Genomic DNA, 27044 nt, shown 5'->3' with positions numbered 1-27044 from the left:
GCAATGGGATGTGCACAAAGTTAGCAAAGAGAAAAGCAGTAAATTAATCTCATTCATTTAGTGTAACTGTTTCCTTGGGTGATGTGTGGATCCACATCCTGTTTCAGTTGGTTCATACCTGAGACAAGTCTATTGATTTAAAAGTGTTTGTTTACATCTTAGATGATAATGGTTATATTTGGTAAATGTTCAAAAGAAAAAAAAAAAGTCAGACTGTCTTCTCAAGTCCATATTTTGCAGGTTTTTTGCTTTTTACCCCAATAAATGACATTTCCTTTTACTGTCTAACTAGACGTCTTTCTCTGCCCTGGTGTTTGTATGGACTGATTAGAAGTATTGATATACTTTTAACTGCTATCAAAGCAAGGAAACTTGTCCATTTTATTCCTTTAGATTTTCTACTAATGCCATCTTTTTTGTTTTCTCCACTGTTAACATTGGGAGGGTTATGCTTCCATAGTCTATCTATTCTTATTGTGCTGTGAGTTCAAGAATGTTCTTGCAGAACCTCGTTATATTTTCATCTTAATGTCACCAGTGAGTCAGTTCAGCACACGTTCTTATTACAGTATTACTCTAGACTTTTTATATTTAGTAAAAAACCCTGAATTCTCTTTGAATTTTCTGTACAAAAATAATCCATAAAGGTCTTCAACAGACACAGCACAAAGAAAAATGTGTCTGTGGGAATACAGTTTATTCCTGTTGCCTATCTATATTGCTGTAGGTTTTTGACCAACACTTTATAGAGGAAATGAGAAGCTCTTTTGCTAATTTCCTGTTTATTTTCTGTTGATAATGACTGAAACATTTATCAGCTTGTCACTAAAATAATATGTATGGTAGGAGTACAAATATTTTCTACAAGATATTCGGTCTATTACTTTAGAACAACAGATAGAGGAACAAAGCTTGTTCTTTTACGGTCTGATTCTTTCTGAAGCAATTTCAGATTTCATGGAATGTTTGAACACGAACATTGTACAAATATTTGTGCTTCCTAAATCACAGTTAAACAGGTATTTACTTGATGTTATTATTTTCCATAAAAATGTCATGAGGTACTAATGTAAAAATCCATTAATAGTAGATAACACAAGAGGTTTAAACATATTAGAGCCAGAAAAAATGTACTGGGATTAGTCTGTACAGCTTGCCTATAATTCTGGTTTAGACCGCAATTTTAAGGAAGGGCACTGATCTATCATTATAACCTCTGGTTGTGTTTTATGCTCTGCACAAATTGCCTCTGAGACACACTTAGATATGGAACACAGACCATGAAGTTGGCAAACACTTTAACAGCTTGGCATTGGTTCCAAAAGTCTGCAAAACTATTGTTAATACTGTGAGTATTTTGACACAGAGAAGTTAATGCACTGTAAATTATGTTATAAATTTACATTACCATGGCTATTTTGCACTAACTGTCTGTATGGACACTCATGGATTTGCATGGATAGCTAATATTAATTATATTGGGTACAGATTTGCAGCACACTATTTTAAAGCAACTCTTGTAGCCATGAAGTTGTTGTCAGATCGCTTTGCTTGGACTCAGCCGTTCCAGAGGGGCTACCGAATGCAGCTGCTTCAAGCTGCAAAATCCACAGCGTAGAATGTTCCTATCGTCTCCTTTACATGCCTTTCTATAATACCTATTTCAGGGAACATCTCACTGATGACATAGTCTATATCCTCCTGTATGACTATTTTATACTTGCTTTACTTACTGCCCACTGAATTACTGAGTAATTCCAGCTTGCTTCCATTCTTACCATCTAGTATTCAAAATGCAAAATTGTCAGCCAGATTAATTAGATGCATTGATCTCATGTATGTTACTGTCTTCCATTTGAATAAACTGCTTTTAGCAGTTTGTCTAAAAAATAAAATGCCATGCCTTGTGACAAGATAACAGTAATTAATTTCAAATTAATGGCAAGCCATTAGCAATACTAATTCTAAATACTAATATACAAATGCATTATCAATGAACATAATTTACCCCTGGTAAATCAAGACATACAAGAAAGAAAATCCCCCATACATATTTTGACCGGAAACATTTTTTTTTAGAATATCTACCTCTGTCTGTCAAACTCATAATTTACGTTGTGTCCAGAAAGACTTGTAAATTCTGCCTGTTTTGAACAAATGGGAATGATCTCTGCAATTCCAAACTTGTGAAGTCTTTGGAAATGCTCTGGAGTCATTATGCTTAATAAAGCTGATATTAATGGGGCAGAATAGATATTAATAGGATAGAGCAAGGTCAAACTTACTTAGCATAAAATTTGAGTGTTTTGTAGTGCATTATAATGGATTGAGTTGTATTAGTCCCCAGGCATCCTCAAACTGGAATGCAATGGCATTCTCAAACCTTGAATAATATTCTTGTTCTATACTGATGTTGAATTTCATCATAACTTGCTCTTATGAGGCATATAGTCCAATTCCAATTTCCAGTGTAGACTGATTGGGGATGCAACAGAAACCTTTACAGATACGTAAATGAATCTCTTGTCCTTCATAGGAGAAGCTCATCCCTCTGACAGTACAAGGTGGATGTTCAGGGGTGATGCAAACGGGATGTACTCAACCTAGTGAGATTTTGATTTCTAAAAGCAGCTGTCACCCTGTGTACTGGCCACAGGCAGGTCCAATAGGCTGGTTTGGCTCACACTGCTGTGTTGAACTTGCAGATGTTTAAAGATACGAAGGGAAAAACTGCACCACTGCTAATTGGGAGGTACCGTTGGTTCTTATTTATTTATTTATCCTGCAAATATGAATAGAGATCACTGATTTAAAAACAGACTGGTTGAGAGTAGATGCTGCAAAGGGCAAAGAGTTGTTCGTGTTTGTGTTTTTCTTATCTAATCCTCTCCAGCATCCTCTGGATTATGGATAAATTCTCTGTGAAATCAATGAAACTGATAATAGTGTCATGTAGATGTAGCTGTAGATATACTATTTAATAACCATTGATTGAAATGGGCAATTTCAAGCCCATTTTTCTTTGCTGTGAATGGCTTAAACACTGAGGTAAATGAGAAAGAAATGTATTTTTTTATTTGTAGGAAGGAAAACACTCCTCTTGGCAGAGTTGCCAAGCATGCAGCCATTAAAGAACTGAAGGTGCTTCTTGCCCTGTATATGGGTAGGCTGCACAGTTAAGTTCCTGTTAAGGTATCGTGGGCCTTGCTTAGCAAGCACATTAAAGCCTATTTAATGAATTAATAGAACAAGCCAGAGTTAGTTTTCACCTGTTAGTGATACCTTTTAGTTATAAGAACAAACCTGAAGATAAAAGAAAATATTGAGGAAAACCTTTTTTGGCAAATGGTACTTTTTTATAGCAAAAAACAAAATGGAAGAATAGTATGTTTGTTCACATGCTCGTTTACTTGTTCTCTCAGTTAAAGCTTTAGCTTTTGGGAGTAGGTTTTCCTTGTATTGTTTTGGCCCTTCCGGTTCGATTACTCCAATTTCATATTGGCACCAATTACTCTACTGACCTGAGCTTTATGGGGCAAAACTAATTCTAAATCTTAACCTATATGGCAAAGGTTGAACCAATTTGAATCCTAACATGATACAAATCACTCCATCTAAGTGCACCACAGGCATTAACAGTATTTGACGTGCTCCAGAGGTCTATTTCAAAAGCTGCACCATGAATCGAACGCCTTCCCAGCGATGCTGCCTGGAGGCAGCACCTGATCCCAGAATGGCTGGGCTCTGTCCGCAGCACACGCCTGGGAAATGGCTGGGGCTGACAGGGTGGGGGGAGCTGAAACAGTTGGAGCATATAAAATTCTCTTTGAAAATTCAGTTGTTTGGGCATCCAGTTCACTTGGTCTCATGTCAGGCATCATGTTGACTTCCCCCTCCCCCCCCCGCCCCCTTCCCTTTTTCTTTTAAAAGTACATGGAAAGCTTGTAATAGTTTCTGATTTTTCCTGTATGAGTAAAAGTTCAGTGTCAAACTGCCAAAGGTTGCAGAGCCCTGAAGGGCCTGGGAGGCAAACAGGCAGCTGGATAACAGTGGGACCTAGAAGAAGAGGGAGCTGCCTCTCTTCAGTGCCTCTTGCACTTCGTTCCAGTGGTACCTGCGAGCTTTCCATACCAAAACTGCAGAAGTTCAGGTGGGTCGGGATGCCTGTTAGTCCTGAAGCAGGTTAAGACTGCTCTCTCTGGGGTGCTTCCATGGAGCTCTCAGAGGTGAGCGGAATGCGCCACTGAGTCAGCCACAGCAGTGATATATTTAAAGTAGTCACTGAAGTCAGTAGGAATATATACAGAAATTCATCTGTGAGAGTGCTGGAAAGGGAAGTGTCAGGCAGTTCAGTTCATGCTTTGGAGAGTGGAGTGGCTGGGAAAAAGTAAAGGGAATTGGGAGAAAACAATGTATCCCTGGAGAGCTTTTTGTGAGAAGGCAGAATCCAGGAGAACGAGCCGGGAGAGGCGGTGTATTTTACAGGCCTGTAAACTTTGGATGACACCTCTGGTTTAATCTTAAATAAGCTTTTGCTTTCTATTCGGTCTGCTCACTCCAAAAAGCCAGTTGTATATGTTTATATTTATTCTCTGGAGTAGGTATGTATCTTTTTCTGACTGTTTCATGCCTCTGATTATGTCCTCCAAGATACTGAACAAGTGTAGGATCCTGATGATACTACATTTTTACTGATTTGAAAATGAATTGAGAGCTAAAGATCTCATTCCTCCATCTTTCACCAAGTGCTACTTGAGATGTCAGTGTGATTTTTTTTTTTTTTTTTTGCCAGCCCAACTGATCATTAAGCATAGAGTTTCTCTCTCATTCTGAAAGCCAGATGATTGTGTATGATTTACTCATTTATGTTTTTAAAAACTGCTTCAGCTTTTTGTTTACAGACCTTTTAAACAGCAGTGAAACACACAATCATATCTTTCTCAGATTTTTTTTCTAGTTAATCAAGAGTAGCAGAAGAAAGAAACAAACAAAGAAAACCACGTAACTGGAAGCCTGCAGTTGCTCTTTGTTAGTAAAAGAAATAAAGAACTTATTACCTTAAAGTAAGACATGGTATCAAAACACACATAATATTAATGGATACTTCTTTAAAGTTTCTTTTAAAAGATATCTTTTCTGTTAATTCTCAAGGAAAGAAGTATTACTTTACTATAGCTGTTTTTTCCCCCTACAGTGTTAACACTCCTATCCTGAAATACGTATATGGTATCATGCAGAACCATGGGCTTATGTTTGGAAATATTAAACTCTGACTACAGCTGGCTAGTCATACTATGCTATCCTTAGCTTCAGGTTTGCTTTTCAAGTATGTATTTTTCCCCCCCTTTTTAGAAAGTCAATTCTGTAAAGATTTGCCTAAAACTGCTATTGGCAGGTGTGAGGGGCATCCAGAAAAATTAGGGCTAAAATAACCCCAGAGCTCACTGATGATGAAGGTTTTGAACACCAGGCACAGCAAGGATGTGTGGTTGCAAATGGCTTTGTGGGAACAGCAAATTCTCTAAAATGGAAGTCAGATGGTAATGATGGCTGATTTCTAGTCTCCTGAAGCTGATGGAGGATATGAATCAAATTGGGCCTAGTTTATAAAATGAGCCCTTCGAAAAGTTTGATTATAATTTTCTTCTAAGTGGTTATAATCACTGAGGAAAGGGGTAAAAAGCTGTTGAAATAACATCCAGCTGACTGTGAAGCCTTTAACCAAATCCAAGACTGGTTATTCCCGTTTCTCACATTTTCACCTTATGATTAGGTCTGTAGTTTCTTTCAGGATGAATGTTAGCCATCTTGTTATACTTATTTAATTAAGATGTTTCTGAAGTAAAAAATCTCAGTTTTTAAATGCGCATAAATACATGTGTAATGGAAAGCACACAGCAGTAGAAGGATGAATGTTGGAAGTAGGAAGGATCTGTTATCAAAGATGACAGACCCCTGGCAAGACCTTAGCCAGCTGTTCAGCTTTGGTGTCATTGCAGAATCCCGCATTGCCCTGAGGCAGGAACAGCAGCGAGGGCTGGGCTGGGCTGGGCTGGAGTGCTGTAAGCTGCAATGAGACCTGTGTGTGAGTCCAGGGCTATGTACAACAAAAACATCCACCAAATGCGTGGGTTTCTACCCATCTGCTTGAGGTAAATACCCAAGGAAGGAGACAGCTGTTGCGAGCAGATGAGGAAACTGTTGCTGATATATCAGATTTCTGAAAACCTGAAGCCCTTTGTAGAGATTAGGAGGACTGAACAGTTTTTTTGCTATTTTACATGGCAATTCACTGTGGAAAAGCAAAAGAATTACTTACTGAATTCTCTGCCAGCCACAAGGACATTCTCTCTGTTAATGCTCAACTTGTATTGCCAACAACATGAAGGACTGCGAGGAAGTTATGTGTCAAATGATACCAGGGTATGATGGATTACCACTGTCAGACTTGTATGGAGTTTCAGGTGCTCCAGCAGTGACCTGTAGACACTGAGTGGCATTGCTGCTGTTTTGCTTAGGTAATTTGGTACGGGAGGTAACATTTGTTGATGAAAGTGAATTATCTGGTTGAAATTAAACCCATTAACATTTGGAAATAAATACAATTAGAAACATGTTCTGAAGCATCAGTGTACTAGGTTTTCCTCAAGGTCGATGACTCTTTCTAATTGGGAAATGCTTATTTCTCACGAACTTAAAACTTCAGTTCCAGGCCATCAAAAATTTTTTGAATGAGATGATGATGAGAAGGTGCAAGGTAGAGCCTTGGAGATAAGAGAACAGAGAGAAAAAGAAAAGACAGTATTTGACAGAAGAGTGAATAGTCTTAAGAGGAGTATGCAGTGTAAAGGAAAAGCCAGAATGAACAAGCTTAACATAAGAATAGGAAATAATCTGTGTGTATTCAAAAAACTAAATTTATTTTCCTTTAAATTGTATCGGATGGTTTGCCAAACAAATTATTTGGTAAGAACACCCCTTATGAAAGAACCATAACTCTTTTCAGAAGCGATAGCTTTTATCATTTCATTGATTCAGGAAATTGGAGTAAATATCTTTTCTCATTAGCATATTGTGTAGATGACTTTGGACGAGGTTGAAAGCTGTTTACTATTTCATGCCCAATATGAGGTAGTCTGTCTCTTCAGAAAAAGGATCTAATTCATCTGTGAGGGCTGAGAAACAGGCAGTGAGCAGCGTGTTATTTTCAGAGCTCAGAAGCAAGTCAGCTGAAGTTTGGAGTCTGAAAGAATAAAGATATTCTGCCTACGTGTATAATCAGTACCTTGTGGCTGTAGTAGGTGTACTGATGTACATGAAGTCAGAAGGCTGAGGACAGCAACAGTTGGAGAGTGTTTGGTGGTAAAGAAACACAAGACCAGCTAACATCATTGCTGTGGTAGCCACCTTGGCTCAGCTGTGGAAGCGTTAGGGATAAATGATGCTTATCCATCCAGTGCCTTGGGCCTGATTTTTAGGTTTTTCTTTAAGTAAGTTCTTTCAAATAGACTTTCCCAGGTGTAAGCTGTATAAAGAAAGAAATCAGTTGTACTGGTTTATTGCTTCTCTTATTCAGGTTTTTCATATGCTTGCGGTTATGGTTTTTTTTTATTATAGAAGTGACTTAGGCATGGATGTTGATTTGGACACGGTGTATTTGCAGCTAATACTAACTCAGATGTAAAATCCCGAAATACCCTCTGTATCTCTCTAAAACTATAAAAGAAGCCCTAAACAACCCCTAACCACCACTCCCTCCCCCAGATCTTCTTTTGGGCAGTAGATTGTCTTTAACTGATGTGAAACCACACTTCTGTTGTTTTTTTAGACTAAGATTTTTTTTCTTAATCGCTCATGCTTATATATCTATTTGCTTATTTAAATGAGTAGTTTGGTATTCTGTATTCCATGGTAAAAAACATTTCACTACTGTTGCAGAATAATAATTTCTCATAGTATGACATGGGGTTCCTCTGAGGGATTTCAAAGACTAAAAATCAATCTAAAATACTACTGACACTCCTTTTCAGGTATTCATTAATTTTACCAAAGCTAATTTTGAGTTGAAAAGTGAGATGAAAGATCAAGTAGAGAGATGAGATAATTTTAATATGAAGAAGGTGAGACCATGATTTTGGAATAGCAGCAGATAAAGCAGTGCTCCCTTAGATCTAATAGTATGGTATATGGGGCGTATGAAGGAAACTAAGCAATGGCCAGGAATACCCTGATTCAGTGGAACCACTGTCTGGTGCTGCTGTTCAGTTTTCTAAAGCTCAGCAGTGCTATTGAAGGTGTGTGCTGGTGTTGTTTCTAATCACACAATGCTGTTGAAAAGGCACGAGTGTCTCAAAACTGCGTGAAGAAGAGACTGTTCCTAAAAGGGACTGCAAGTCCTGAGCAGTTCATTATTTAAGATTCATCAATATTAACAGCAGAGTCCGGAAAGTTCATTATTCACCTCACTTTCAAAGTCAGACCTGTGTGTTAGTATGAGCAAATTAACATTTGCTCCCTGTTCATTGTGATTAATGGGGTCGCTAATTCCTGTGATCCCTTTGGTGCCAGTTAGCCAAAGCTGTGCTGGCCTTTGAGACAGCTTGCTGGACCTTTGGACAAGAGAGAAGTATACAGTTTTTGTTGTACTCGTTTATATTGTTTGAAATGGTAGTTTAAATATACTGAAAAAATAATTAAATATCTACAGAGGAGGTCCTCTACTGATATAACCATGTAGCAACATCACCTCTAAGATATGTTAGTCCTTTGTTCCTTGCATTTGGAGACTCAGTGTCATCTGCATTACAGGTGAAGGAGCTGCGGCAGGCATCCGTCAGTTAATGCCATTTATCATTTTAAAGTACTGTGCTGTCTTAGACCTTGGCTTGTTGCCTTCTCTTTGCCACCATCTAGCACACTCCACCTCACCATGTGAAACAAGCAGTGACAGAGGGATGAGGGCCAGTTTCTGTTTGTACGAAGAAATGAAATCTTGGCAGCTCTTCAATGAACTGCTCTGGAAAGCAATCACAGGGCTTTTCTTTCAAGACCCAATTTTTGCCGCCGCTGTGCTGAGCAGTAAATTTCCCTGAACCCGGGTAACCTGACAGATTTACACGGAGCAGACCTAGTTGATAAAAGTGAGGATAAAACACTTCCTTGGGGACTGTTCACATAACCTGTCCTGGGTAGATGAAATAACCTATGTGTGATCCTGCCTCTTGTGCTGCACTAATGATAAAGGTCATTGGAGTCACAGGACAGGTAGGAAAACAAAGCAGCAATCAAGCTTACCAGGCAGCAACTCTATTGCAAGATTGTCCTGTTTCGGTGGCTTTTTGTTATAGAGGAATGTGTGACATAATGCAATAAAATAAAACAGCCAAGCCATAACCAAGGCAGCTTTACTACTTCTACGGCTTCTAACTGTGCCTGGGTTTACAAAGGTAGAGACAGAATGGAAAGAATATCAAAACCATGGTTTCAAAAATAGGATTGTGTTTCAAATGCACATAGTATTTAGAAGAATTTTGTATGTTGTCTTTGTCTGATTTTTATATTCTCCAGTACTGGTGTATACACATAGGTACAGTGTCAATTCTCCAATTCTTTTAGTAATACAGATAGTATTACCTTGAAGGCTTTTTCTTCTGACTTTTACTTAAAAACGGACTGCGGGTGATACAGTGTTTACAACAATTAATATTTCTATATATGTGTATTAATGCTGAGGTACCTAAATTCAGCTTATACTATAGCATCTATTTTTTTCTGGTAATGTGCCTGTTTATGTCTTGTATTGAGTACTGCAGCTGTAGGTACTGACCTACCATGTTTGTACAAGTTTTTCTTTATTATCTTGAAAATTTGTGCTATATTAAAAAGGCTTTAAGTAAAAATAACTACTTAGATTTCTATGAGAGTATTTTAAGAGGATATTATTTATAGTGACTATTAGCTTTTTGCCAGTTCATCTCCAAATTATTGTTTGCTGAGGAAAAGCAAATGTGAAGCAGCTGTGAAAACTTCAGACTACAGGTTTGCTACCCTGAAAGAGCATAATCCTCCCAGCTGCGTTTTTCTCTTTGTTAGCTTTGTGTGCATAGTTATTTTGGCTAGAACTATGGAAAAGAGAGATACATACATCTATGTTTTCCTTACTTATCTTTGTAACACAAATGGTAGGTGGGAAACTCAGTTGTAGGAGTTTTTCCTTCATCTTTTCTGTATTCTTTCAAGAACAAATTTTGATTTTTTTAAAAGGGGAAAAGTGTTCACTTACAAAACTGGAAGTGGCTATTCTCTCTTAATCTACAATGAAACAAAAAGGTATTTAGAGCCGAAAGTTTTAACTTGGGGGGGAGGGGCAAATGGATGTGTCTGAATTATGTACTTGGCAGATTGTGGCAAGGCTGACAGGCAGATTCTCTGTGGCATAATTTTATTGAACTGTTTTCAGTGAAGAAGCTGGTTCTCTATGTTTACTGTCTTGGCAGAAATTAGTCTGTACATTATCAGTAATAGAAATAAAAAAAAGGCTCTGCAGCTGGTAGCATTTTGTGAGAATGGTAGGGGAAAGCTAGGCACATTTTCAGGAATCTTTACTAAAATTGCTGCGCTTCTGCCAAAAACAGGTACTAAAGGTTCTGCACATCTTCAGTGGCAATGGCTGGACTGGCATGTTGTCCCTAATAATATCAGTTTGAACTGACATTCTGTGTAAGAAGTGATTCATGCTGTATTTAATTTCGATCATCTACATTATATTCATCGGATCTGAGAGGGGAAGATACATCTATTCAAAATGTAAGCAATTAAGTAACTTGGTGTTATTTATTTATACAGTTCAGCTAAAACTCGAAGTCTAAAGATAAATTTTATCTTCTGTCTCCTGTTTATTGGTCTTGATTTTTAGAAGAATCCCATGCAGAAGAGAAGGCTCCCTACTATGACTTCCAGCTGGGAGTTTACATTGTTCTTCAAATACACATTTACTGTTTTTCCCATCAACTTACCTGGGATACCTTTGGAATGGGTACTTTCTTTATGGTTTAGTAAATTTCTTTTGGCCATCAGAGATAATTGCTAATAACACAATGTCAGTCAGGAAACATAACAGGAGGTTTGCCTGAACAACGAATTCAGAACTCAATCCAAGATATCCTTTTTTCGAGCAACATAATACAGTAATGCTCAGATGAGGTGATAGAAGAGCTAATTTGAGAAAATTATAAAAAGTATACCCAGCCTTGAATCAACTTTGTAGAAATGGGGCTTTTTTTGAGATTTCATGAGATAATAGCGTCACTTCTACAGATAAGTGTTGCACTTCTGGTAAGCTTTTGTGGTATTTCTCTATGTTCTATTGCTAAGGCCATGTCCTTGAAAATAGATTTTTTCCTGGCATTAGGGCTTGCTGACTTTTCCTGCTTTCCATCTAATGTACAATTTTCTGTTTTGAAGTTCAGGGTGCTACATGCGATTCTCTCTAAATGATTATTGGACTGAGTGTAATACTGGCAATTTCCTACCTTTTCAAGACAGAAAAAAATTAAGAATTAATGAGTCTCTCAGTGGTAGGTTTCCCATCTCTTTTTCCATTGTGCTGGTATGTACTTCAGCTTCATAAACTTTATTTTTACGGCAAACTATTACAGTCATGTAGAGTTAAAATATACAATTAATGAAGCTGTGCAATATTTTTCATTCAAGCAAAGTATTGTCTAGCAAAGTAATCACAGGCTCCCCGGTGCCTGCTCTATGCTGGAAGAGTGACACTGTTTTCTTTAGTGCCAGATGGCAGGTCAGTTGTAATCCATACTTGCCAAACATATACTGTGCAGTAATTTCCTTGGGCTGAATATCTCATCCTGCAGGATGTGTCAGAGCCTGGATCTATGCACGTTAGCAGTGTTTTGCTCAAAATTTCATTAAAGCCCTACTGTACTGCTTGGTTCTGCATTCCCGATACAGTCATTAAATGACAAGCAACTCCAAGGGGCAGAACCTTGTTCACCCCTATATCTACACCTGTCAATAGCATTTTATTACAGCACAGTGAAAACCGGACAGCAAGTAGACTATGAATTTATCAGCTGCTACAGGCAGTCTGCTACAGGCAGCTGCATGTCATTATTAGGGCAGTTATGTAGCTATAAGAACATTTCAGGTTGTCTTGCCTTAGTGATGTGCCCGTGGCATGACTGACAGGGATATGCACGAGGCTGATGAGCCATTTCGATGGGGACGTTCTGACATCACCTACAGCAAATGTAATGAGAACTGTTGTTTCCTAGTAGCAAATAAAATTTGCAAAACCAGGGAGTAATAAAGAGAAGCTCAAAGACAACTTTGTCAATTCCTTATAATAAAAAACTGTAATGCTTACTTCAAAATGGTTGAATCCCTAGCACCAGCCACTGGTTAGCTATGGCTGGTGTTCTGTTCTGCCACTTCCAAAAGAAGAAAACAGATTCATCATCTGGGGAAGATAATAACTATGCTATCTCAGGAAAGATTATACTTTCTTTGTCAGGATAAATTTATTAAGCAGCGGAATATGTAACAGGCACAAAATCATACAAAATGCTAAGGAACAGGCACCCTTCCAACTCAGCAGTTGAGCAGAGGGAGGACATTATTACTCTGCACCTTGTTGTTCTTTTTTTATGGTCTCCTCGTACTTCTGAAAGCACAGGTTTTCTGCACTGTGAGTAGACACCATTTACAGCCTGCAATTAAATGATCACTTCAACCAAATATTAGGTGTCCCAATTCTTTAGTTTCTTCTTGGTTTGGGTTTTTTGTTTGGTGTTTTGTTTTGTTTTTTTTTTAAGTCATGTTTTGGAGCAAAGTACTGGTGAATTTATGCCTCCTTCCTGTGCAGCTACAAGTTGCTTAAGCATCCTGAAGCCTGCTGAGGTCAATGAGAAGATTCCTGTTAACTTCTTAGCTTTTGAACTAGGCTTTGACTGCACATATTTTTCATGGTATTTAAAGTTAGGAAGAAGCATCACACACTAGTTCAGCTAAGATAAGTAACACAAACATTGATTTCTCTTGCTAATAGTTTTAGAGAGATTTAAATTAATTATTGTTTATTATTGAATACTTCAGGCTAGAACATTAATTAAATTAAATGTTCTCCTCCCACTAAAGCACCCAGAAGTAGAGAGAGCTCACCACTTATATATTCTGTCTCTTCTATTGATCTCCTGGGCACCCAGCATAGGTCCTCTGCGTTTCTTCCTGCTTCCACAGGGTGACTCCATAAAGTTATGTAGTAGCTGCCTAGGGCAAAAATTGATTTTTGTAGGTTTAGAGCCTGGTACAAAGGAGTCACGTACAACTGCTGCTACCATGTTTTGCAGAACTGAAAAGGCTGGTTATATTATTAAGCTGATTGACATTTAAAACACATGACCTATATTTGGTAACATTCCTATTGCATCCTACAGGACTTTTTCATCAGAAATTCCATCAAGCTTGAAAGCTTTTGATGTGCTGTGGATGAGCTGTCACAAGATCCAATAACACTGCAGGTGATATTCAAAGCCTGAATCATGCAATGAGCTCTGTACTTCATGGGATCTTCAGACGGTAAGTAGGTGTGGGTCCTGGTACAGTCCCGGCAGTATGCTTATTAGCAGTAGCAGCAATGCTTCAGGCTCAAATATAAATCAATCTGGGTGATAGGATTTGCAGTTAAACAGGGACAATCCATTCCATACACAAAGTTTTCACGTACAAAAGCAAGTATGTAAGAGCAAGGCCATGGCCCAACAAACGTGAAGGATATCAGCCTAGTGGAACCAAAAGATAATGAGTGTTTGCACTTCATCCTATTTCATGGCATATCCCTGCCAGCAATACAGTAGTTTGATATTTGGAAAAAAGTTGAATCTCTGAGAATGCTTCATAAACATTTTTTCCTGTTTTTATTTGAAAAAAAGCATCTTTTGTTTTTCTCTGCTTGAGTTAAGTCAATAGGAAATCTGCCTGTGGTTTAATCAGTAAAGTAAGAAAAGGTGAAAGGAAGAATTTCATAGGATGTGGAAAACCCCTATGTGTTTGAAATGAAATAGTTTCAACATTTTTGGTAAGGTGGTGTTACCATCCCACCACTCAGACCTGCAATACCTGTACCCGTATTAGGCTATAAGTGGAAGGCTAGTGTGCTTCACTAGTAGTAACACGGTGGAAAAAACAATCATTATCTTGTTCTACTTTATCACTCAAAAGTGTCCATGGACATCACATGGAATGACAGTATCAACTTACTTTTTTTCCCTCGAGATTATTATCTCCAAAACTCTGTTACTCTTCTGACTTCTAAACACAAAACCTGGTGTTCGTTTCCAGTCATTAAAGGACTTCATATAGTTATGCCCTAAGCTTCAGCTAATGTAATTACAGGTAAACAGCGGGAACCACAAACAAAATATTGTCTCTTTAACATCTCAGTGAATTATGCCACTATTTAATCACCTAATTTAAAATTAAGTTTATGTTTCATAGAAGTAATAATGCACAACAGATGGATTGTTACTGCTGCTAAATGGTCAGATATGTAACATTCCTTCAGCTTGATATAAGGTTTATGGTTAGTCATGAGATGTTTGGTGAAAAATTAACAACACATTTATTATGGTTCCAGTAATAATGACATGGTACAGGTTTTCTGTGTTACAAGAAAAGTGGAGGGGTTTTAATCCTTTCTGAGAAGGCAAAAATGTAAACTTGTAGAGAAATTAGATCATGCACATTTAATGGGATTTTGTATGGGGTTTAAGATCATTTTTTGCAGGTCTCCCCCCTTCAGATTTAACTTTATATATATTTGGGGGGAAATGCCATTGCTAACTCACTGAAAGCAGATGAAAGAGAGAATGCTCGTGTTTTTTGTTTCTGGAAAAAAACACAGAAAAAGGAGAAGAAAAAAATGAATTAGGTTCAAGAAAAACAAAAAAACCCCATAACTTTTCAAATGGGATGAACTGAAGAGAATCTTCAAGGTGTGAAGGATTCAAGCGAATGTATGAATTGTTGAGTATTTGCTCAGCTGGAAAACTTGAGAATGTTCCCCAAGTTCCGTTGCACCTGTGAACTCACTGTAAAAGCTGTCAGAGACAGTGTTTTACAGATAGCTTGTATAGCTTGGCCAGGTATCATTTAAGGAGCTTTCATAGAAAAAGCAGACTCTAGATTTAAAAGCAAAAACTTCTGTAATGTATTTAATGAACAATATATAAACCACTGAGGATCCTTATACTGAGCCTAGTGGTTCTAAATTTTTCTTTCTATATTGTGGACCAGAAACTGGGCTTTCCAGAACTAAACAGTATTTATCATAAGATGATAAAAACATAAACCCTGGAGATTGTGACATAAAAGGGTCTCTACATAAATACTACTGCATAAATACACAATCTACTGCATTACAGCTCTAATATTTTAATAGTTAGAAGTATCACATTGTACATTTGCTGAGAAGGTGAGAAGGCCAATAGAAAAAGACATGGTGACACTTAAATGCCCTTCCAGATCTGGTTATGTATTTTCAGAGGCCTTCAATTTTGCAATTTTTTCTTGTTTGTTGTATGGTTGGCTGGTTGTTTTTTCCCCTCCAAATATTGATAGGAATTTAAAAGAAATATTTTTGGTATTTAAATCAATATTGAGATACAGGAATATTAGAACATAAATTTTTTGGAAGGAACTTTTATCTTTTCCATTTTTCTCTTCTCTGTTTCATCCCATTTTTGAAGTGAGTGCAATATAATGGAATGTACTATGTTCCTTTCTTCAGTTCTTTGACAGGTTTTCTATACTGAGATTGATGAATAAGCAACACAAACACACCTGTTGGGTTTTGGGATTTTGTTAGGGTTTTGTTTTGTGGATTGTTGGTTTTTTTTTTTTTTTTTTTTTCATTTTGGAGCTCTAAAGATTACACAAGCTTGAAGATGACTTAAAAAGCAGAGTAAAAATAAAAAAGGTAAAAATGAAGAATAATATCCTCTCTTCTAAAAAAAAAATCCAAAACCAAACAGCTGGAGAGAGAGGAAAAAGTAAGGCAGAAAAATTAAGGAGTTGAGATCTGGAAACTTTCTGTTTTGATGAAGGTATTTTTTGGAAAATGGACAATTTTTGTTAAAACTATTTTGAAGAATGAATCTTGAATAACTATAGCTGCTTCTACAGGAACTTGCTGTTCACATCCATGGAATTCACTATATCATAACAGTTTCCCTTACGAAAATCATATTTAAGTCCCTGGAATAGGACGGTGCCAAAGGTCTGTTCCTCTCTCCAAGGAGCTCATCCTTTCCACCAGTTTTCCCCTTTGATTTTAATGTCCTCGTTTTGTAGCTGAATTTCAGACCAGGTGAAATGTGAAAAGCCAATCTGCCAGAGAAAAGCGTAGTCATACAAACAGAAATAGCACAGGGCTGCAGACTTTCAAGTCTTGCTGTTGGCAATGTGAATTTTTCTTTTTTTCCTGCATGTGAATTATGCTTCAATGGATTTTAAGCTGCTGCTGCTGCTTTGTTTTTATTTGATTTATTTTTTTGTTGAAGAAAGCTTGAGAAATTGTGGATTAAGATCTATTTTAGTCTAAGAATGGATCATTGCCACTGTACTTAATATCTACTGTTTTAACTTATTATGAAAAAAAATCACCTCGGACCTAACCTTAGCACAAAACCTCTGCACTAGATAAATCTGCTTTCTATTCTGATGATCTCCATACGGTCATAGGCAGTAGGGAGAAATTTCATTTGATTAGTGTTGTGTGATTAATTCCTAAATCATATTGTATATTTTCTTATGCATAAACCTTGGTAATCTTAAGAGATTTTAAGATAGCCTCTCAAATACTTCAAGTAGAAACCCTATTTATTACTGCTCCATGCACTCTTCAAGTTTATGTATTGTCACTTATGAAAGTTTTTGTTTCAAGTCAGTAAACTGGATTGCAAAACCCCAAAGTAAATTTTTTAAATTTTGTTCAAATGAAGTCTTGCAAATATTTATTTGTAAGTTTTGTTATTATTTTTTAAAAAAATTGTTAGATTAGTCTGGAATAAAAAAAAATCATTGCTTGAGTGAAGTTCCATCTGGAATAAATAGCTATTCAACAGATTACTGAAGCTTTTTAATATGGTAGATTTTGAGTCTAAATTGAACAAATGGTATTTCTGTAAGACACTGTACTTAATAATGAAATTGAATGGGTGGTCCAAATGCTGCCAGTAGTTGTTCACAGCCATGTAGTGGGAGCTGGTCTAGTGGAGTTCTCTGGCTGGAGATCTAAATGCCACAGAAAGAACAAGGGGTTTTCAGGAATATTCTCGGTATTAATTAGTTGAGTGATGCTCCGTCCATACTGAATGTTCTTCCTGGAGCAGAAGAGGCAGTTTAGCTCCTCCTTTTATGCAAAAGAGGGTAGGTCTGATGAGGCGTCAGGAGTCAAGAGTGGTGTTGGTAAGGGTCTCTAGCTGTGCAGGCTCTGCTTCACGTGTGGCAGCTTCTGAGGTTCTGTCTTGGCTGTAACACTGCAGAGAAGCAAATGTAGGCAGAGGCTGAGACCGCCTTGCCAGGTGGGAGCTGTTTTGTTCCTTAGCTGGATACAAAAAAGACAACTCAGCCGAAGAAACTGGTCACACATGCATGGAGAAAGGTCCTGCCAGGTGCTGTTAATTCTGGCTGCCCTGGTTCCAGGGGACATATCCTGGCTGCCCTGTGAAATACACCTCGCTGCTTGTCCCTGACTGTCTCAGCAGGGCGTAACACTGGAGTACAGAGTGACTCCATCCCCACCTGCACACTCTGTTTCCTTCCAAGGGAAACTGGGAAACTTGAGGAGATGTTCTGACTAAATCCCACTCCACAGCAGCAGTAATTTTATGTTTCAGTTTGGAACGTCTCAAGGCTTTGGAGAAGAGAGTGATTGTGGCAGGAAAGGATCTTGTTCTTTTCTCCTGAAGAGTCCACCTTCGCTATGAAGAAATATGGGTATTTCCCTGCTCTACGCCCATCCTTGCCCTCTTTGGTTCTTCTTTCCCACTATATGGTTGAAGTACTGCACATACTCTATGGCTGTTAATTAGACTTTTTGATGATTTTTAAAAAGTTGCATCTCACTGATTAATCCCTACATTCCTGGTCCAGTGACATGCTTTCATTTATGCAGGAAAAAATGTAACAGTTCCTTGCTTGAAGAGCACTGTCTAAGGAATTTGATCCCTACAGTACAAATAAATCTTTACTCCCATTCTTATTGTAGGAAATGCCTTTTTTTTTTATATATTTCCAGACATTTGACATTTGCTAATTGTGTTTTTCATTGCAGCAGTTGATTTTAATGACAGCAGCTCAGAGTATATAGTGTAGCAAGTCTTGAAACTGATCTGTTGCGAAGTATAAATGGGTTCCTGGTGATGGATGCAAAAGAACATATGTAAGAAGTTCTCTGATGCCAAAAGTTAAACTTTTGTGGTATATTTTGGCAGTGTTATTGCAGGAGACATGTTTTAAACCCAATTTTTTTAAGGGTCTCTGGAACTACAAGTGGCTTTTTTTCATTAACGTTCAGAAGGCAGGAGAGACTATATTTAGTGGTGTTATTGTAAAAAAGATATATACCTGCCCTACAGCCGTGAAACATTCCAATCTTTCTGTCAATGTACTTTTCTGTTACTTTTATTTTTGTGATTTTGCAGTATAGCAACTGAAAGAGTGCATTTTGGACTGTGCTGCTGAAAGCAGGGCAAATATAAAGCCTATAAATGATCCTAAATGAGTTTAAATGCTGGAGGTTGATAAAAATTGTGACATTCACATGCTGTTTGCCTGCCCTTTTACAAGATACGGTGTTATTCTAGAGAGTAGATCAGATTCCTAGTACAATCTAGTGGGAACATTAGATACTGAGCCTTTAAAACTACATGTTGCTGCCCTGTTTAGTTTTTTGCTGTACCTCGTTTCCAGTCTCTCAAGTGCTACTTGATAACAGGTCAGTAATTTGCAGGAACAAACTGTATTCTATTCATGGCTCTTAAATCTGTGTTATCTTGGTATCTTAACATCTTCTGGTAGCACGTTGAACAGAGTGATTACTATTTGTCGTATCTGCTTATATCTCTTAATCTCTCCAGAGGGAAAACTGTATGCAGAGTTGTGTCTGGGATTTTGAGTCAGCTCTCCATAATTTCCCTGGGATGAGATGAATTTGCTTTCTCGTCTAATGTTACAGGTCACGTACTTTGATCAAAACTTCAAGTTTCGAAAGGGCAGAGGAAGAGATTTATTATGCTCTAAAAAAACCAATATGGCTTTTGTGAATGCCATTGCTTTATAGTATAGGAAATTCCAGTTCAAATCCAGAAGGCCTTTGTGTTTGTGTTCTAATTCATAAATACTTTTGATTGCTTTGATTCATTGTCTGTCTTCTGTCATTTCTTATCCTGTTCAGGACTTGGTTTTCCCTATACCCTTTCTAGCACTGAACAGAGTGCAAAGCACATAGGAGAGTGAGCCAAATGGTGCTGTAAGTCCTTCTGCTGAAATTGTACAGTGGTAATTGTATTATTGCTCGTAATCTCTTTAGCAGACAAAACCGTGACACTTTCTTGTGTGTGGCCAGAAGTTCTCCATGTAATCTTGAGATTACTTAAGAGGAAGAACAAACCCACAAAAATCCAAGAGCAGAAACTTGAAGCGGGTCATTGTGCTCATTGAAGAACAATGTACAGTGAATTGGTAAAGCTTAACTTTAATCATAATTCTCTATCCTTAAATTCAAGTATTTAGGACTTGTTTTTTCAAAAGATGTGTATAGTGCTTTAAAAAATAACAGCAATCATGGATGGATTCACAGGCTTTCTGCAGCCAGCAGCTGTGTACTTCCAGCAAAGTCTGAAGAAGTCTCCTCATGCTTCAAAAGCCACTGCTGAGATCCCAGACTGAGTTTATTCTAAAACAGTGCCCTAATTTCTGTATAGTCATTTCCTTGTGAATCTTTCCTGTCCAGTCTTTTTCCCCACAAATTTTTATGAAGTTTCTTTTGGAGAACTTGAAGGAAAGAGTCTGCTCAGCTATGTTAAAGCCTTTTAGAAATCAGAATTTATTCAGCCAAATGCCTATCACTAAGCCCGGAGAAGAGTGGATTTTAAAGACTGATGATACTTTTTTAGGTATCACACAAATTATCAGTTTCTAAAACTTTTGTAAACATTGACAGCTGTCTTGGGACATCAATATTTACATCTGAAATTGTAAACCTTTAATATCAGTATTCCCATAAGCCACTGAGCCACAACTGGGGAAGTTCAGTTTATCTCTGAATGGACTCGAGAGAATGTTTCAGGATACTTCATAAAACTAAGTACCTAAATAGAAAAGAAATCTCTTGGAAAGATATATCTCACTGTAGTTGCAAAGAATTGTTGAGTAATTTGCTATTTCCAAAAAGTAAAAAAATCTTTCGAAGACAAGTTTCCGTAAATGAAAATTCTTGATTTCTCTTTTACATTGTATTTCCCCATGAATATGGGGAATAGGTGTTTAACCCAAAGGTCTCAATTAGAAGCCCTGTTTGTCTTTTCCTTTTGTATCATAGAGATGTACTTAGACTAGTAGTTCGTGAGAGTTAGCTGCTTAACAATTCAGGTTTCTGAAATGGAGTTTCTGTGCTTGAAAAAAGACCTTGTTTTCTCACACCAGGAAAAGAATAGTTAAAAGGTTGAGAATAAATATTCAGTTATTAGTCACTACAGTTCTGCCTTTAACTTAAAAAAATAAACAATTGTAATATAATGAGATTTTTATTCTCATATATGCATTTTAGGAACGTTGCAAATTGTTTCCTTGTTGTGCCACTGCATTTGAGCACCTATGTGTTAGGATTACATCTGGAGGGACTGGTCTTCATGCTGTTTCTTTGCTTTTGAAATTTTGTGTTATTTTTACCACAAATCCTAACATTTGGAGATGCCATAATTAGCTGCTTTATTGAATGTGAGATTCTCCATATATTCATGGAAACAAAATGTAATTTAGAGAGTTTTCAGAAAAATAGAGTTGCAAGGAAGAGCAAAAATGGCCAAAGAGTACTCATTAATTATGTAGGTCTAGTTAGTTAAATTGTTTCTAGCCTTCTTAGCCCTCTAAGCATGTAACATGTGGAAAACATAGTGGGACAGCTGATGTTAGAATAGCACATAATTTGTACAGTTCCTCTGTCATTTAAAATTAATTTGTAAAATCTCTGGGAAACAGAGGTGTGTCAACAGCATTCTGACAGCATTTATACAATATCTGTAGTGACTTCAATCTTAGAATAATTTTATTTCCTCAGCAGAAATAGAATGGTTTCCTAAAGATAAGTAAACTGTTCTAAATAGCTAAGAACATACCTAATGAAATACAGCTGAATGCCGTAAATGATGTTGCATGGAAAAACAGCTGTTCTGTAGAAAAGCCCCCAACTCCCATGATGGGCAACCTCATTACCTGTTCCTTTCATTGTTTGTATATTCTTCTTTGTTCATATATCTAAAAACATCTAAATTCTTCAAGAAAAAACCAAAGTGGATTTTAGGGACAGTTTTGTTTGAAAACAACATTCGTTCTTTAGTGTCATATGCGTTTATCAGATTTATTCCCTGCAATCATGTAAGTGACAAACCCATATTTAGCGATGGAATAGTTTGGTTAAATTCTCTAGGCTTTACATCACCTCGTGCAGCTGGATTATGCTGTTCTCTGTACCACCATTGCGACTGTCCTGTGCCGTTCAAGGAACTGAAGGGAAACTATGCATGAAAGGAGGGGCTAATGAGTTCAGTGTGTTGAGTGATGGTGCCCAGTACTTGAATGTATTGGTTGCCTGGCAGAGTTTATAATTCCATGGCTAGAATAAAAAGGTGTGCATTTCTTCAGTCTCTCTCTCCCATCCTCGGGTAGTAGATATGGTGAAACAAATACATGCCCTCTGAAGGCTAGGATTAAAAACCAAAACACCTGTGTTCATAACCAGAATCTGTGCTCATGATAACAGGATTTACAAAGCTAATATGAAACTCTCATCCTATTACACAGCCTGACACAGCTAGTGATACAGACTATTGTATTTTGCTCACTCATGGTGAGAATAGGCCACGACCGAAAAATCATTGTTCCTAGACTATTATTCTGGGACATTTCCTTCTGTATTTTTCATCATTTTCTTTTCAGAGACATGACATTTTAATAGCTTTAATCCTTTTGTATTTTTAGTACATTATAATGTGATGGGGTGACAAATCAAAAATTGATTTATACTACTGGGATTTGTGCCCTTTATGGAAAACTGGTGTCCCAAGTGTAGATTGAAGAGCAAATTTTGTTATCAATAGTCACGTCTAGATATTCTGGAGTGTAATAGGTGATGTATTTCTTCACAAAGTAATTGCTGAATCTGTGAGAATCTATTTTAGCTATGCTTTTAGTTGTTAATGAGGATATTATAGAATTACTGTAGAAAATACAATAGACCAGGAAATCACTTGTTAAAATCTGCTTATATTAAACTGAAATTAAAAAGGGTGGATTTTGTGTTACAAAAGCTAAAGGTGTGAAGAATTCAGGAGTGGAGGAAAGTGAACCAGTTATCGTGAGATCTTGGCTCTACTCTCCATAAAATATGTCTTCAGAACATTTTTTAACAATAAGAGTAAATAAATAACGATGTTAATGGGAAGTGGAATATGACAGGCTGTTCCTTTACCAGTGATAAATCAGATGATCTTAAGGTATTAATTTTTAGAAAATAACTGAGAAAGAATTTAATCAACCTGGATTTCAGAAACATAATGCCAAATAGAAAATTATTAATTTGGATGCAGAACAAATGATCTGTGTAGATCTTTATGCAAAAATTCAAAGGTCAGTGGAAGCTAGTACACAATTTATAAAGGTGGTTTGCAGTGAAGGAGAAAGTACCAAACTGATGCATTTGGTACTCCCAGGAAACTTTTCTTGTGATCTTGGTATAACAAGTACAAATGTGCTAATTAATTTGCTTATAACTCAGACTTGAAGATGTCCTTAATTTGAAGAAGTAGTAGAATATTAAACAGGAAAGAATGAATGGTATCGAGGGTTGTAATGATGGCAGTGGGATGAAAGTAAAGGAATATAACATGTGAGATCAGGAAAATCTGCTGAAGTTGGAGACCCAGCAATTACAATCAAGAGTCAAAACTCCACCACTGTGCAAAAGCTTCTTGCTAATCAGAAGGAAACTGTTAGCTGCTGTGTGATATAAAAGTGCAAAAATGTGCATGCAATTTGAGTTGTTGTTGCATGCGGGGGTTTACAGCAGAAATTAATGCCTTCATAAAAGACGCTAGTGGACGCAATCTAGGATACTCCAGACTATTGTGGTCAACAGTTGGATGGAAAAACTGCTAGGCTAATTGTGAATGAAAAGCCAGCCTTACAAGAAACTATGAAAGTATGGCATGTAATGCATTGCTTTCTTGAAATATATCAAGGAATTAAATACTAGTGAGTGAAAAGGTGGATTTATGCTAAGAGATAACAGAAAGTCAAATTATAATGAACTGATTCTAAATAAGTCTTAAAAAATATTATGAGATGGTTCTTGCTGTGATGGTTGTGTTGTTCTGGAATAAGCAGACAGGAAAAGTATAGACAAAATCCAATGAATTTTAAGGTTGCCCACAATGAGTTTATAAAGGACAGTATAACATCGCTGTCTGCAATAAAAAGGGGTACTGTGCTTAATAAAAAGATCTTTTCCAATACTGTCTCCAGGGAAAGGCAAAAATATTATGGGCTGTGTAAGCAGACCAATATCTATTTCTTTTTTGTTCTTGAGAATTGACTCATGCACTCATTTTAATTCAGTTCTCTAGAGTTCAGACTTAGAATTTCCTTGTTATTTGTTTTATATTGGGGGGGAAAAGTGTGATGAGTGAGACACAGAGAGGAAGGTACTAGTCTTAAGTGATCGGTGTGCCTTAGTTCAGTGTGGGTTCTGCAGCTTTCCATCTCATTGATGTTACAAGACTGAAAAATGGAGCAGGAAGGAAATGAACACATTTGCGCTTGGTAAATGAGTCTTGTGAACAAAAAATGTTACACTGCACTTGTTGGTTATCATTAAAATACACCTTCTTCTTCATTTATTCTTTTTCTTAATGACTTTGCTGGATATTTTCTGGTTGTTGCTATGACCAAGTTGAAGGAAACTTGTTATATAAGGAAAAAAACATGAAAGAAAGCGTTTGCTATCAGCTGTAACAATTACATGGTGAATAATTCTTTGTTGTCTTAGGATATTACTTCTAGTTTTTGTTACCCTATATAAAATTTATTGAGTCATCTGATTAACATGGCATCAGTGAGTGCATAGACAACAACAAATATGTTTCAGAAATCTTATTCAAAAGTGTTTTTCTTGTCTCAAGTATGTGCATTTACATTTTTACAAATTTCGTTTCTCTTTAAGGATGGAGTTCTAAATGTTATGTGAAAGATAGCAATGCACATCTAACACAGCAAGGATCTTATTTATGATAGTCCTTAAAACTTGAAATGTTCTCTCATACTTTGAAGTTTTCTGAAATGATCACAATGTTAATCTGCAGGAAGATAAACACAATATAAGGTACTCTTATATGCATGATGCATGCAACTGACAGCATTCGTTCGGGTTTTAGGCTTAAGACTGTAACCCGTCATGGATTACAAACAAATCCCAGTGACAGACCCTATGTATAATACGCTTTGCTGAACTCAATGTTGTTCATTAAATAGAAATATCTCTTTATATGCACATATGCTTTCCTTTATATTTGTAGTATGTGGATATTATACATAGATGCAATAACTTGATAGGTGTCCTGAAGGATTTAGTACCACTTCATGCATATGTTTTACTTGTAACTGGAGTAAAAACTCTTTTGGTGTATAAGCATTCCTGTATTCTAGGCACAACCTGAGTGTGCATCATCTTAGTTGATGCAGAGCTCCCTACTTGGTCCATCTTGCAGCTTTTCTGCAGTCAGAGGGAAGAGGAGCAGCTAGGCTCCTTGGAGCTTTGCGTGAGGTGTGTTGTTGCTGTTGTGCCAGAGTAGGCTTTGAAAAGCAGCCTATGGCACTGCACCACAACTGGAAGGAGATGATTAGTGTGGTTGACAGAACAGAAGAAAATGACTTTAGCATCAGCTTCTTGCATTGCTGGACACTGCCAGAAACTACAGCTGTGCTACAGCCTGTCAAGTGTGTTTAACTACAGCTGAACAGCAAGTGCCCGGGACTTGAAATCTCTAGTGTTATGAGCCATACTGAACATTGTGAATTTTAATTAAATCACTGCTGCTCAAAGTCTGCAAGGTCTGTGAACACAGGCTAATGGACAGTGTGGTCCTTAGTGAGAAGTTATCATGCAGAAAGTTGCAAGAAAGCAGGTCTGAGAGTGTGGAAAAGATAGTGTTTGTGTGAGTTAGATACTGCGGTGCTGCTACTGGACAGTTGAGTGTGGGAAGCTGAAATGTGAATCCAAACATGGTGTGACAGAGCCAGAAGACACTCAATACTTCCACAGTTCTTTAGGAATGCCTGCCATGAGCTACAATTATTCAATCTTAACATTCACATGTTTTTCTTATATTATTTGCTATGAACTTGCTTTGTATCTAGATGACTATCTAGATGGGCTACATGACCTCGGCTGCATGCGGAGCACTTTGTCCAATTCTTGGCTCCCCAGTAAAAGAAATAGAACTACTGGAAAGAGTCCAACAAAGTGTTACAAAGGTGATGAAGGGGCTGGGCTACCCCTCCTGTGAGGAAAAGCTGAGAAAGCTGAGGCCATTCAGCCCAGAGAAAAGAAGCCTTGGGGGTATCTTATCAATGTATCTAAACACCTGGAGGGACCACAGACAATGAGCACGAGCTGAAACACAGGAGGTTCTGTCTGAACATCACAGAATCCTCAAATGGGTTCGGTTAGAAGGTGCCTTTAAACACCAACATCAGGAACCACTTGTTCCCCCCGTGAGGGTGACTAAGAACTGGCACAGGTCGCCCAGGGAGGTTGTGCAGTCTTCTTCCTTGGAGATATTCAAAAGCTGTCTGGGCATGGTCCTGGAGAGCTGGCCCTAGGTAGTCCTGCTTGAGTAGCTGGGTTGCACTAGATGAGCTTCCAGAGGTCCCTGGTAACCTCAACCAGTCTGCAATTGTCATTCTGTAGTTCTTAACCTCAGAAAACACATTTATGCCTAGTGAAGACAAGGTAAACTAATTGGTTCTAAAGGCATGACAATGAAAATTACAGCAAGCTGCTTTATGAAATCCAGTGACAACAATAGCTGGGTGTGTTGGTGACTGATTTAGTTACAAAGCAGTGATTTTTTTCTGAATTGTTGCGTCCTTGCTGTGTTGCCCCCCTGCTTAGCTGTACAGAAACATTTGTTATGTGTCTTAGTGAAATTAAGCTTTCGTCTCCAATGGAAAAAGCTAGCTGGTCCTTCCTGCACCTTTGTCTGCCAGGTTAAGAAAATACAGGAATCTCAGTGCTAGAAGGAAAGGGGGAGGGACACTAACATCATGGCTCTGACATCGCAGTGAAGAAAGCAGAAGTGTGAGGAAAAACACATTGCAGATTTTATAGCATCTGAATAACTGCAGCCTGCTAGACATAGTGATGAAAGTGGATCAAAATTACTACCAGAACTTAACCATCTGTTGGGAGGTGGGAGTTGGGTCCCTGCTAGATCTCCTTCCCATCTTATAATTCAGCCTATTTGCAACTGCCTAAGATAATTGCTGCTTGTGACCTCTCTATGACAAATTGCAAGTCTTATATATGCATTTTAACTATATTTTTTTCTTTACATATCAGTTGTCTCCTGTATCTAGCTGTCTATTGTGCTGGTACCTATTACATTAGCATCAGATCTGTGTAACTACTACTGCTATTATATATGTCCAAGAAGTATCTAAGCTTAAAATTCCGGATAGAAAAACTT

General features: G+C 37.5%; 1 long non-coding RNA gene across 3 annotated transcripts in view; it reads left to right on the top strand.

The window, feature by feature from the left end:
* LOC114016746 (uncharacterized) overlaps window positions 1–27044 on the top strand; it is a 192481-nt gene that overhangs the window by 101295 nt on the left and 64142 nt on the right. For all 3 annotated transcript variants that reach the window (XR_008731664.1, XR_008731666.1, XR_008731665.1), the window contains one exon: window positions 13458–13599. This is a non-coding gene — a long non-coding RNA (uncharacterized LOC114016746). The remainder of the gene's footprint in view (window positions 1–13457; window positions 13600–27044) is intronic.

The sequence above is a fragment of the Falco cherrug genome, chromosome 4 (genome assembly GCF_023634085.1).
Source record: "Falco cherrug isolate bFalChe1 chromosome 4, bFalChe1.pri, whole genome shotgun sequence".
NCBI classification, from domain to species: Eukaryota; Metazoa; Chordata; class Aves; order Falconiformes; family Falconidae; genus Falco; species Falco cherrug.
This window is presented reverse-complemented; position numbering and strand designations above follow the sequence as displayed.